The sequence below is a fragment of the Dreissena polymorpha genome, chromosome 7 (genome assembly GCF_020536995.1).
Source record: "Dreissena polymorpha isolate Duluth1 chromosome 7, UMN_Dpol_1.0, whole genome shotgun sequence".
NCBI lineage: Eukaryota > Metazoa > Mollusca > Bivalvia > Myida > Dreissenidae > Dreissena > Dreissena polymorpha.
In genome coordinates, this window is record NC_068361.1 from 31,245,940 (window position 1) to 31,260,561 (window position 14,622).

A 14,622-nucleotide genomic window follows, 5' to 3' on the forward strand; every position below is an offset into this window, starting at 1 on the left:
TTTGTCGCCTATTGCAGATAATGTAGTAGCGTCAGACGGGCTAGCTATATGAAATAAAACACGTTTGTTTTCCACGTCGGGTCGCCTATAGCCACAGTTGCAGGCTATTTAAATAAAGCACGCATCTTGTCGTCTGTGGCTACACAAGTTTGCAGATTAAAATATCAACTCTCTTGGCTATGGCCGACCGACGCGTAATAAGGAGACTTTTATCGAGTGCACAGGGATTGTCCCATATGACCATTGAACTCAGAAGACTTGTTAGTTGGTTTACGGGGGATTTTGCGAAATGCAGGAGAAGTCCAATTCTAGAGACAAGACGACCCTGTGTCTTTTTAGTGCCCGTTACGAAGCACCTAGTACACTTCACCTCGGTTTAACTGCCCGAACTTAAGATGAACTATTCAGTTCAGTTGATACTAATGGGTTAATGTTTATTAACAATATTTTTTATTGTAAATAAATCTCGGGTCGCTAAAACTGGTTACCCCTTCCCCCCCCCTCCCCGCCGATTTTTTTTTGCATTTACCATTCCAAGGCGGCTTCCAAAGTTTCATTTATTGGTGTTTGTGTTTTACATGCCTTACTGGCCTAGGTCATATTGTTCGACAAAGGTAACTTTCGTTATATGAAGAGCCTTGAAGTGATGATAGGAACTATTTTCTGCTGATGCAAACTTGTCTTTACATTGTTTATTCGTGATAGATTGAACGAAATGAAAAAGCAGAGCGTATGAAAGCAAGAATCTATTTTCATTTGAATATTGGCGCAACCGGTATTCTTACCCACTGGTATCAAACTAATCAAACGATTAAATTTTCAAGAAAGTTTTAGCTCGCCAAAACAAACCTGATACTGACATTTATGCATTAACCTTTTTAAGATACCGTAACGACGAATAAATAAGTTGTCGTATTTATATCGTTTACAATAGACAAAACAATATCACAGCGATATACGGCTATAGTGTCATATACTTTTTTGCATTAACCATACCGAGTAAAATTATTAGATAAAATCCAAGAGAATAGTTTACGCTCACTGCATTAGGTCAATCTAGTCAAGCTATATATTGCATCAATTCATCGATTTGAGCACAAGTCTCTTTACTTGAACTAAATGCAAATATATTTAATATGGAAGGCCACGTGTGTTGAACTTCTATTTTACATGGGTTTTTTAAACGAAATAACAATTAATTTATCACACTTATATTATATTGATCAACCCCAAAAATGACTAGGTGCTCATGTAACTTGATTACCACAGAAACATAGGTCAACAGAGTTGATGTGACCGAGACTTTAGATTATTCATTGATTGAATATTGGTAAGTGGCATGCAGTCAAATTGCAAAAGCAACCTGACGTGAATAGATTATTAATGTTTCAACTGGAGGGACGCAGTATGAAAGTCCTACGTAGAACTGAAACTATATATTAACAGAATGAATGAGGACGTTTGAGTGGGGAATGGGTTGGGGGAATGCAAGTTATTGTTCCAAAGGCTAGGCAGGACAGAGTATTAGAACTGTCACGCGCAGTCCACATCGGGGTAGAGTTTAAATCAATGACATAGAACTTACTGTTAACGTGTACGCAGCTCTAAATATGTCAGATTGGATACAAACAAATGTTTATTAATTTGTAACATTCTTTCTTATCTCAAAAAAAAGACATGCTTATTGGCTTTGGACATAGAATGATACATAATGATGTATTTCATCATTACAAGTGTGGTATAAGGGTTAGGGTTAGGGTTAGTGTTAGGGTAATCGAAAGAGTAAGGGTTAAGGTTAGGGTTAGTGTTAGGGTTAGGGTTAGTGTGGTATACAATGGTGAACATGTACCTTTAAATTACTTGAGTTCATAAAAAATCTTTGTCATACGGTACTAAGTGCGGGGCTCATATGTGTGTTTAAAGCTATTGCAGCATGTTTACGAACAATAAAACTGTATTGCTTTCATTAGTTTAACTAAATGGAAATATAACAGCTGTTTATTATAAACGTTATTAAACAAAAGCTGAGGCCTTTTTAAGAATTAAATAGCCTTTTTCTGCATTTCAACGGTGTATGAACTGTCGGGAAAAATAAACCTTTTTTATGCATAAATTATAAACTAGCAACCAAGGTGATACATGCGTTGTGTTATCATATTATTAATTATATCTTCCTAGCCAAATACGTACAGTGTGTTTCACATGTTCATTAATGTTAATTGAAGTAAATTCAGTATTTACTATATAGCAAACACATTCGTAAAATTCTGAATTTTTTCATGATTGTTTAGATGAATTTTTGGGCACGTTCAAGATGTAGCTTTAAAGTCCATTATGTTAAAACAAATTGTGTAGCTTAAGATATACATACCCGTTCACGAATAAACCTTGTAATTTGGCCATGTACACCTTATTGCGACTTCTTCCTGCATTGCACGATGCTGATCCGAATGTTAAAACAATATGTTGTCTTTTATCAGGACGAAATGCAGTTGATATTCGTTTTGTTTTCATTTGATCGTGCAGCCCTCGGAAATTTCGGTTCTGTTGCTGACATGTATTATCTTTTATTGCTATTTAATTTGAATAATGATGCTCTGAGGTTAATATGTATGTACACTTACATGTTTAATCAATTCTTCTGGGCCGTGTGTAAGGTTTGGAGCTCCATAAAACCGGGTTTTCCCCAAAGTGTTTTATTATTAATCGTTCCAAGGCGGTGACCCCAGATTTATTCATGTTCCGTGTATTTGTCGTATAATGCTTGTTAAATGTGTAAATGTCCCATTTAAGTGACTTTATAAGGGCTATGTGTGAGGTGGTAACCCCAGTTGCGTTCGTGTATGTGCTGTTTGTTGTATAAATGTGTGTCATGTTTAGTGCATTTGTCTTGTGTCCCATTGCCATAAATTAAGGACGGCATTGTATTAAAAGGGTTTCCTCACCTGTTGGTCCTCTGAAGTTACACTTTATGTGTTTTAAACCCCCGATGCTTTGCTAAGATGTGTTCATTCCAAGGATTTTAACCCGCTTGTTGTGATTTAAGGATATCCTGGCCCTGATTTCACTGAAATTCTTCAGTCGATTAAAAATGACTACATGAAGCTGACTGTGTTTAATTCCAATAAATGTAACAGACATTGCTTTGCAAACAATTTACAAGCTTTAAATTGAAGTTAGTTGTTAAGTTAACATCATTTCTGCTTTTTTAAACAACCTCGTAATCTTTGAAATTGAAAAAAATATTCCATAAAATGAGCGACTTAAGCAAGTTTTTCTTAAACCTACTCCACAATTGTTGAGAAATTTGGGCAAGCTGATGCAAGGAGAGTTTCACTATGTTTGTATTTTATCCAGAACGCTATTTCATACAATTAATTATAAAAATCCTGTTTCGTCAAATGAAATTTTGGAATGAAATGTAAATACAAAGGTTACGTATGATCAGTCTTTAGTGCAAACAAACATCTTAAGTCTTATTCCCGAAATATATAACACAATTATTGATATATTTAGGATAAAAACAGATTTAGATCCGTCTCTAAATCCTAGTAAGTTTTCGAATCGTCTTGTTATTGTTTTGATATCGTAAGCGTTTCGCTAGTATTTTCGAGTATGTATTTAATTTAAGTAGCAAAACAACAAAACCAAGGTTAGGCAAATGTAGGATACAACTAGAGCACTACTTCAAGGGGCTTACTGCTTATTGAACTCAGATAAGATAGTCCATGGCAATTATTGATTTTTGTATTAAAAAAAAAAGAAATCCAAATAAAGTTTTTGTTTACATCCGCACAAGTAAACAACTTCTAGACATCCGTAATTAATGTATAAAAATACGTATCGACCTTGTATTATTATTCGACAGAAGAGGACTTCAAGTGTTTTGTTTGCATCCGCACAAGTAAACAACTTCTAGACATCCGTAATTAATGTATAAAAATACGTATCTACCTTGTATTATTATTCGACAGAAAAGGACTTCAAGTGTTTTGTTTGCATCCGCACAAGTAAACAACTTCTTGACATCCGTAATTAATAATGTATAAAAAGAGGACATCGACCTTGTTTTATTTATCGACAGGAGAGGACTTCTGGCGTATAGAGTGAGTGAACACTTTGTGTTTATTTATGCAATTTATTGATGCTTACCTTATTAAGATCGTATATCAGTAAACGGTTATTTTATTTGAAAAGGGTGAAGCGCGTATTTCGACACTTTATTAATGAATGCATTCGGTAATTGATTAAGAAATACTATTTTTCTATGATTGTCTGTTGTCGAATAACCCACAGTAAGGAGTATAGATGCATAGAAATAAAATCACGAGTGCGAAGCACGAGTGATTTGATAACACGCATCTATTCTCCTTACTGTGGGTTATTCGACAACAAACCATCATGGAAAAATATTTTTTCGATTCTAACACGATTCTGATTGATTTGGTTCAAGCTTTTGGACGTGAACTATATTTTTCAATACTCCGCTCTTCTTAGTACAAAGTTCACTATTTAGTGACGCCATTGAATTGTACAAACATATGACGTCGTTTTCATTCATAAATATTTTGCAAATGACGTCACTTTCATGGCGAACAAAAATATTAAAAACTAAATGACGTCACGTTTATTTATGCTACTGAAAAGCTGGCATGCTATAAATGTTTTTTAATTACGTTTCCTAACAAATAACATTCTTTGTAGGCGTGGTTATGCCACTTATCACCAAATACACAATTTGTTGTTTCATTACATTTATATACATGCTTCTTTTATTATATTTCTTTTAGAGCGGGTTTTAGCACGTGCATTTTACTGCAATACTTTCTTCTATATTCGGAACTATTTTCGAAACATATAAAGCTCCGCCCATTATTTGTTGCAGAATAACCCATAGACAAAATTCTTCTTTGTTTATATGAAATTTGACACGTGCCGTGTTAGATTAGGTTATTTACCTTCGGTACATCGGTTTGAAACCATTGCCAGAGCACACTATTTAAAATAAAATTCACAGATAATAACATGTTACGTTTTAGACTTTACAATTAAATAAGTTTGCAGTGTGTGAACAGTGCCATGGTAACACTTAAAATATAAGTGTCATTCGCAATCTAGACCGCTTTTTTAGCACAGCATTGTAGTATTACTGTCACTTTGATAAAAGGGTTTCAATACATATAATGCAGTATTATATATTACACATTTACGAGGTAGGAATCAATAATTTCCGATTTCGGTTTAATGCGACACAATATGAGTCTCGTTCTGAGAAAACTGGGCTTAATTCATGTGAGCAAAGTGTCGTCCCAGATTAGCCTGTGCAGTCCAGGTTAATCGGGGACGACACTTTCCGCTTAAACAAGATTTTTGGTAAGAAGAGACTACATATAAACGAAAAGTCTTTAAAAAAGGAACCAAATAAATTCAATTCTTTATGTTGCTTCGACTTAAAATCGGGAAATGCCATCAGTGGCATAGTCAGACTGGAGGAGTAGTCCCGGTCGTTGGGTACAAATGTGGTCAAATAGAATCCTTTAACGGTATGAATATGAATATGTATTACGCTTACACAAGGGAAACCACATTAGAAGATCTTACTTAATAACATTTAAGTCATTCATTAGCAACTTGTGCCAGCGGCAAAATGTACATGTATCACACAGCAGTCAATATACGGCCATATACCGTACAATTCTTGGTATGGGGAGATGCCCAAGTCAGAAATGTGTCAATTTTTGCAGAGTATTTCATCCATGGATTTTCATGAACGCTTTTAGCGTACAACTTTCGAAACATATATCCAATGACACGGACATTAATTTATCAAACTTAAGGCGTAAAACACAAAGTTGTTTCTTTCCTTAACCCGACCGACCCTAATATTTGGTGCGGACCCTTAACATTTTTTTACGGTATTCCGGATTTAAATGTTGATCATGAGTGCTGAATTCGGTCATATTTTCTTCAATTTATTATAAAATTTATAATGTATAGTGATTTGAAAATTGTCTGTCGTTGAACAGCCAAATTAAAAGGGGAAATAAAAAATATAAATGTTTACACAATCTGCCTATATTTTTTGCCTGAATGTTCTTTTTTCCTAAGGCTGAATTTTCACTGTCTTTCTTTAATGTACCTTTAGATTTAAATCGCCAGCGTAAGTTTGCAAAAAGCCAAAGCGTATGCTAGTTGTGCATGTTGAATAGAATGATTGGAAAAACAGTTATAGAGTAAATAAATGTGATCACCAAATTTCAGTCATCACTGACAATAAACATGCTGTTATTTCATGTGAATGAAGTTGATAACATTTTTTTAATGAGACACATATACTCAAAACAAATAACGTACACTTACTTTGCATCATGGTGGTGTGGTAATTATATTTTGATATTAAAAGCGTATTGAATATTACAAATGCCTGTTTAATGCATCCAATGTTATATGTTCTTTGAAATATTCTCTATAATATTTTATTAGAATTACTTTTTTTTACTTATTTCCACCCCTAGTATTTGATATAAATTGTATTGATTTGATATGTATACATATGCGAATCTGCAATAAAATACAGCTTATCAATCATTTACCTTAATAAAGGCTGCAACCAAGTCGTACAAAAGAATACGTCTCTCTCGAATTCTCTACCTGCACCAAGGAGGCAAAAAACAACGTCTACCATGAAGGTTAAACTGCTCTGCGCTTTCTTGGCCATCTTTCTGACAGCCTCGTGCGGTAAGTCAACATTCATGTGTTTTCTTTTATTAGTTTAAAAGTTATTGCAACACAACTAGAATGCGAATACTTTCAGATTAATGTTAAGATAATATATTGTCTGTATTTTTATTTAAATATGTATTATTTAAATAATCTTAACACAAATGTGGTATTTATGATTTAATGTGTAAATAATAAACGACGGGCATTTACAATTTGGCTTATTCTGCAAGGTCGGGGACTAACTGAGAACATGCTATTGCATTCAAATATTTACTGAAATCATAAATACGTAACTTACGGATTACCAAGTATGAACTCAGTCATTGCATTGATACCGCTTCTTTATATTTCATTCAAGTCCTCGGAATCCCCGACTACTACGGTGGAGGTGGCAAAGGAATAGGCGACGGTAAGTTGCTAAATCTGTCTAAGCATTTGTATTGATCCAATGGAATTCGAAACATGATAGATCGATTGATATTACACGCAATGGCAGTGTTCCTTTTAACAGTATCGTGACGTTTGTTTTGTGAATTAATTTTCAAATTTATTATTTTATATGCACAACAAAAACATTTCAGGAATAACTGATATTACATGTATATCACTAACGAACTTACTGATTATACAACACGTAAACAAAATCGTCCTGTCTGTTTAATTCCGCAGACAAAGGCTTGATGGTGGAGGAGGAAGATTGGTTGACTGAAGAATATTATGCCGAGATGCTTGGACAAATGGAAGACAGCTTGGATGGTGGAAAGATGGGAAGGGATGTAGGAAGCTGCAGTTGTAGATTGGGTGGGTGCCATACCAATGAGGTCAACCGTGGCAAGTGCTCTAGTTGGTGCATCATCCACTTTCTGTGCCGGAATAAGTGCTGCAGAGCGTAGACCAACAACAAACAGGCAAGATGCTGGTACGAATTTAACAGCAAATGATACTTTTAATCATAATTGGTTCAGAAGAGATGCGAGCAAGTGCATTTAAACGATGCCAACTCAATTTGGCGTAATTATTCCGGTCTTAAAAATAATGACTTATTTATTCGTTTTAGCACAAGATTTAAGCATGTGCACTGTAATTATCAGCACTTGGTTATGTTTAAAACAAGCAATTAAAAGCCAACATAGCATCTTTAAAGAAAGCTCTTGATCAAACATTGTTTCAGTTAATGATTTCAGTTCAGCATGCATTTCAATGGATTAAGATTGTAGTAATGCGTTTCAATAGATGGTTTTGTTTGAAAGTCGTTTGTGTGTCTACATATTAAAAAAAAAGAGAATTATCATTAAAATCAAAATATGTTGATAATACACTTTTAATTTTAAAAGCTGTCCATTGTGTAGATCGTTTTCCCATCAAATTCATAATTAATGTACACCTACTATATTGTTTATTTAGCCACTGATCTGTGATTAGCCCAATGAAACTAAGTCTAACTTTCCCTTTATTTCAGTAAAAGCACACTTTAGGGCGGATTCGACTAGACATATATATCAACAATGAATTATTTAATCTTTGCATTAAAAACAACAAATAAATATCAGTATTTCATTGGTGTTGTTTTATTAATTTAAACATACGATAAATACATGAACATGTACTAGAAACAGGTTAGAAGTTTAGTAAGGCTGCTTTATTGTGCATTATATGCATAAAAGCCGCATTCAATAACATACGAGGGATGTTTCACAAATACGCGGCAGTGTAAATAAAGCGATGCCTGTAAGATGTTTTTTCATAGAACATTTAACACTACTTCTGAGTCGTGCTTGAAGCACGCCGACGTCAAAGTAACTCAAAGAGATGTTCACTTGCTCGTTGTCAACACATATGACTAAACCTGTTTTGTATATGAGTCTCGTTCTGAGAAAACTGGGCTTAATGCATGTGCGTAAAGTGTCATTCTTGATTAGCCTGTGTATTTCGCACAGGCTAACCAGGGACAACACTTTCCGCTTTCTTGGTAATTTTCGTTTGAAGGAAAATCTACTTTAGGCGGCAAGTGTGGTCCCTGATAAGCCTGTGCAGGCTGCACGGGCTTATCTGGGATGACATTTTACGCACATGCATTAAGCTAAATTATCTCAGAACAAGGCTAATATGTTCATGCAGGCCCACGTTCTGACCTTTTAAATTGACTTATCTTAAGTAAATGCTGTTGTCAAGTTGCTTGATAATTTGCGTAATTGAAACAATACTACTGTGTAATCGTAACAGATTTTCTGCGTGTCTATAAGCCGCTGTAAAAATAAAACAAACCCTGGACATAGTTTCATTAAACACCACGTATATTGTCGTCAATGAGATGAAAAATATCGGATGTCATCGTTGGCGACTTTCTTGGTTAAGATAACAAAAGTCATAATCACTTTGCTAAAAACATCGATAAGTTTATGGTTAATACGAAATGATGATACGATTCTGAAACACTTATCAAACACCAGATTCGTCATTTGAGTTAAACAAGTAATGTTAATTCCGTTTGTTATTTCAAATCTTAAAATAATAGAGCAATCAACTTAAGAAATTATCAATACAAGCATTGTTTAGTCCATGTATGTATCATCAATGCTCCAATGCCGACACTTTATCGTTAACGGCAAATATGAATTTGCCTATTAAAATGCATAGTCAAACCTCAAACCGTGACTGACGAGTCGAGGCTATTAAAACGGTCTCAGGAATGACCGGTAAATGATAGGCGGAAACTACTCTGTTGTTAACCTACAACGGTTTGCGTGCAGTATATTGAAATGTAGTTGTAAGGAATACGTTTACTTTCGCAATCTACTCAAGTCGGATGGGTCAGCTCAGTTGGCAGAGCGCTGGAAAACATATCGTAGGACCGCGGGTTTGATTCACGACCTGGCCACATAATTTGTGTGGATATTGGTCATACAATTAGTACTACGTCCATTCTACTCCTACAGCTGATTTAAGTAGGGCAGTTGTTAGTCACAAGCATCAGTATTGGCACGTTATACTGGTGACACAGCTCACGGTATGGGCACGTTATACTGGTGAAACAGCTCACGCAGGAAAAGTTTGAGTTTGTTACCTGACCGCAGTGACATGATTGAACACATTTTGAAAACGGCTGTAAACCAAATATGCGCCATCTAAAATCCTGGAATTCCCTTTTTTGTTTTTATATAGTCCATTTGTTCGGCTACAGAGAAACATTTAAGATATTTGAGGTGATAATCTTATATCGAATACATATCTACTCGTTTTTCGTACAAAAGTGTCTCCTTATTGATATGTGATGTTTAAAATAGCCTTCGAGTGTTGTAAATGTATTCTTAAGAAGAGTCAGTACTTATTTTTTGTTTACAGTGTATACGCATTTGTTAAGAACAAAGTAACAAGGATACGGATCGGAATTACAAGTATTAAGTATTTTACATACATTGTATATATTTAAAACATGTATAATGTATTTACAAGCTTGTGGACCCAAAATTACATACAACATAACAATTCAAGGTTTTCCCATATCTAAACGAACGGGAGGAAAAATGGGGAACAAGATCTAGCCGTCGCCGCCTATGTAGTATATGATTCTCAACATTCTATTATCCGACACAGCCAATATAATACAAACCACAACTATCCAAATTTATCTGCGAACTATCCAAATTTGATTCTCTTGTGTGAATGCGTTTGCAAAATCACATTTACTTCAAATACGATTCAACACATTAGTCAACGCAATTCATAATATTAACTAACTATTTAAGTCGCTAAAAGATAAAACAGTCATCATACTATTTGCTTATGTGTTGCTGAAAATTTTCGCATTTCAATTAATTGTGTTTTTAAAAATTCATTAAAGTACATTGTTATCAGTTATAACTTTTATGATTAAATACGATACAAGGAAATGAAACGATAGAAAACATTCTCTTTAACAACCATTAACATAATTATGATTAATCAAGCAGAATTATATGTCTGAATGTATGGTATTGCTTTTTTTTCCGCTGAGAGAATATACTAGTGAAATCACAATAAAGTTTTACACCATGAATTATATGAGATATATTTTAGGAAACTTTAAGTCTGTGGTATTACTAAATAATTAAACGTCGTTTAGTGTTTTCAACTCAGACCAAGTGAATTTAGAAGCTTCACTTATTATTTTACTAAGAGCTAGTCCTAGTTTATAAATAAAGTGATATTATGGGCATCTAACAGTATATAGGTCTTTATCGAAACCGTTGTTTATTTTTGGTGTTTTCACTTCATATACACTTATATTTGTTAATGCAGCATCAACATACTAAAACAATATCCCGGAAAGAGAAAAAAATCCATTTGAATATAAGCCATTCTTTCGTTTTGACAAATGACGACAGAAATTATTCGATGTACGATGTGAGTCTTAATGTAGTTTTCATGCAGATTCGTTTATACGACACAAAAGACACAATTTTGTTTTACGGATCATATCGGCTTAGAGGACTGGGTGAGTCATAGACAATATCGAACATAATATATATTTTTTTTATAAACAACTGGTAGCAAGATGAGTTGTAGATAATTTGTCAGTTACCACATTTAAACTAATTATTTTGACCTGTTAATTCGTTTCAGCTCAATTCAACAGTAAAAAATGCCCATAATATCACTTTAAATAATCAGCAGACTCAAATATTGTCTGTAGACAGTTCAACTGCTCTTGTCGAGAGTTGTTATCTGCCTGTCCGGGTTAAACGACACGTAGGCTTGCGTAAGATTAATGTTGACCAAATGGCATGCCGTAATATATACATTAGACCTCCACTTTTATAATACAACATATATTTCCTGTTTTATTACTTGACATAGAACAAGGTCGTGATTAATGTATTTCGATAAATACCACAATATACATATACTTACATTTCGAGAGATCAAAACCATGCAGGAAAGGTTCAATACATACTTTAGATATATAAACCATGCAATAGCGTAGGGACCTTACGCGGTCATCCAGATGAAATACTAATGTATGTGACGTACAATATACATCGTCAATATTCCAACAATTTATTTTGGCAGAAAATACAGTGTGGCAGACAACTTGTCACAGCAGTAGTTGATAACCAAGATGGCATAACGCCTGATGTAAGCGGTAGTCGAGCATGCTCGGTAGCGGAAGACAGCAAAGCCAAGATGCAGTAACGCTGATAGTGCGTCTGCGTAAATTAGCGGTAGTTTAGATGTCGCAACAAAGGATGTCAGCGATGGTCAGCGATGGTCCATATTGATTAGCGACGTAAGGAGGAAGCAGTCCTTTATAATTGATGACGCAGCGGACGGTTTTTATAGGGAGCTAATTGTTTATGTTCTGGAATTTCCGTTTTAGCTGAATCATGTATGAACCTTCTGTCAAAGCTTCGGGAATGCGATCAATATCTATCTGTGAATCGTTTTAAGTAAAAAAACTCATCACATCTGAACTGTTTTTCATTTTCATCTCTTTTTAAGAGTTCTCCTAGTAATACCTCTAATGCTTTGTTCGATTACGGAATGTAAAGAAACTTGTGTAAATCGTCTTGAGGGATTGAACAACGCGCCTTATCAGTTCGATCATTTAATTTACTCTAATAAAAACATAACGTTACAGACGTCAATTTCCAATAATACGGGCGTTAACTATTGGTGCAAATATAACATACTATCAGCACAAAGTCAAATTCAAAAGTAGGTTCACTTATTATTTTGAGATACTTTTCCGGTGAGGTCCTTTTCATTCTTTGAATGTATTTTGTGAGGACTTAACATATGTTTTTAACACGAATGTAAGTTCGTTAATTATAATGATATTAAATTTGTGGCAAATGGTTAGGCTATTCTTATGGAGCGAAATTGCAAAGGTTCGACACTTGCACTGGGCTTGATCTTATGTCGCTTCAATGGTACAAGTTTCATTATTGTCAACAGCCCAGACTATTCAAAATTACCTAATAAATAAAGTATTAAGTGATAATCATAACTTTCTTGCCTTGAGTCAGGCGGGTTGACACATAATGAAAACAAAACACCTTTAATTTTAATTAAATGCAGCCATCAGCACTTTTCTGTTTCGGTAATAAATAATTGATTTCATCTACATGATGTTTGTAATTAAAGGTTAGTTCACCAAAAATGCTTGCACTACTGTATTATGCTATATACTATATTATATCATTTATATACTATATTATTGCATAAACTCTGTCTACAACGCCATCTGGCGGGGATGCAGAAACTTGGCAAAAGGAGGGCTTGAACGGGAGAAATCGTGTATTAACAAGGCGATTCACGTGCCGTTCAAGCCCTGTTATGTGTTTTTCATATCCATTAAAATGTTCACGTGCAGTTACTTCCCATAAGTAATTATGAACTTTGTTAATAACTCCAGCCTTCGACGACTTTCCAATCATAAATGGGGAACTGAATAATAACCAGTTTCCTCATGCATGCAGGGATAAAGGCAATGAATGTTCAATCCACTTTTCAAATTATACCATCTGCAATCTGTTGACAACAAATTTATTTATGAGCAACGTCAATGAAGTTAAGGTTATTTACTCAACACTTTCATAAGACTATGCTATTAATGTAAGTGTTTATGTACCTTCAACGTTCCTGCTGTATGCTTAAAATACTTCAGTGACAATATGTTGGCAGTATTAATTTTTAGAAAATTCTTGCATATATTAGCTTATTACACTCACAATTTGAATTTACCTGACGCAGGTGCGTCTGACTTTACATCAAGTGTGTACACCCTTGAATAAGCTCAAAAATTCATTCACACTAGATTGTTAACTTCAATCAATCTTACAATCTTACAAATAACCGTTGATAAATAATGTGCATCAAAATTAGAAAGAAGATTCGAATTCGAATTAAATAACGTAAATGAAAGAATACCCTTTAACACAATGCAATAATCTTAAAAATGCAAAAAAGCAATTGATTATAATATTTGTACAAAAAAAAAACAAATCACACATAAGCATACACAAATATTGCTGTATTAGTATACATAGAGAACCTAAGTCAATTTCAGTATGGTCAATATTAAAACATCTTTTCACATTTCAATAAACCTGATCAAATTGAAAACACTGATTTTAAAACTGTTGCACCGCTTAATAAATAGGAACATAAATTCTTTTTTTTTCTTTGCGCTAAAATTTGTCAACCTAATACAAGCCCTGTCTTGAATTTGAATTAAGTAGAACCTCGGTACCATTGTCTGCGATTCGCGATTAAAATATCTAACAAAACAAATAGTTATTCATGTTGTTAAGTTGTAGCCACTTGACTACTTACTGAAACTTGTCAAAGTAAAGCTCTACTTATCTTTCTTCTTCCCATCATTGAGGACGACCATTCTCGCAAAGTCGATGCCGACGTATTCCATCGGCGTGCTTGGACCTGCCGACGTATCAAACGCCATTGGTTTGGTCGGCTTTGCTGACAGAGTTTTTTGGTCCAGATCAGCATAAATGAGCTCGCCGGCTCCGACAACTTTCTGAATTAAGTAATATTGTTGTTAACCAACTTCATCGAAACAATCTATGTCGAGTAGAAAGTTATTTAAACATTTGTTTTTATCGTAACACACATGAACAAAATGATTTGTTCTGTTATTACATATAATTTGGCCCAGTGTTCCTTCTTCGAGAAATAATAGGTGAATAGTAATTTCATAGGCAAGGTCATTATGTAAAATGTCCTTTCGATTTTCAAAATAAATTTTACATTTGTTCCTTTCTAAGTTAGAGATCCTGCTTTTTTCATGTTTTATTCAACAAAACAAATAAATAATTTATATAATATAATGTAATACAATCATGACTTATTTGAGAACCTTGGGTAGGGACTGGATTTCTTTGAATTCGTTTTCAACATCTA

The 14,622-nt window shown here is 34.3% G+C and overlaps 1 long non-coding RNA gene across 1 annotated transcript; it reads left to right on the forward strand.

Moving 5' to 3' along the window:
- The first annotated feature begins 3,950 nt into the window (after positions 1-3,950).
- LOC127839409 (uncharacterized) lies at positions 3,951-8,280 on the forward strand. The gene is made up of 5 exons (XR_008030332.1): positions 3,951-4,106; positions 6,604-6,738; positions 7,082-7,132; positions 7,393-7,642; positions 8,183-8,280. It is a non-coding gene; the product is annotated as an uncharacterized LOC127839409 (long non-coding RNA).
- Positions 8,281-14,622: the final 6,342 nt, after the last annotated feature.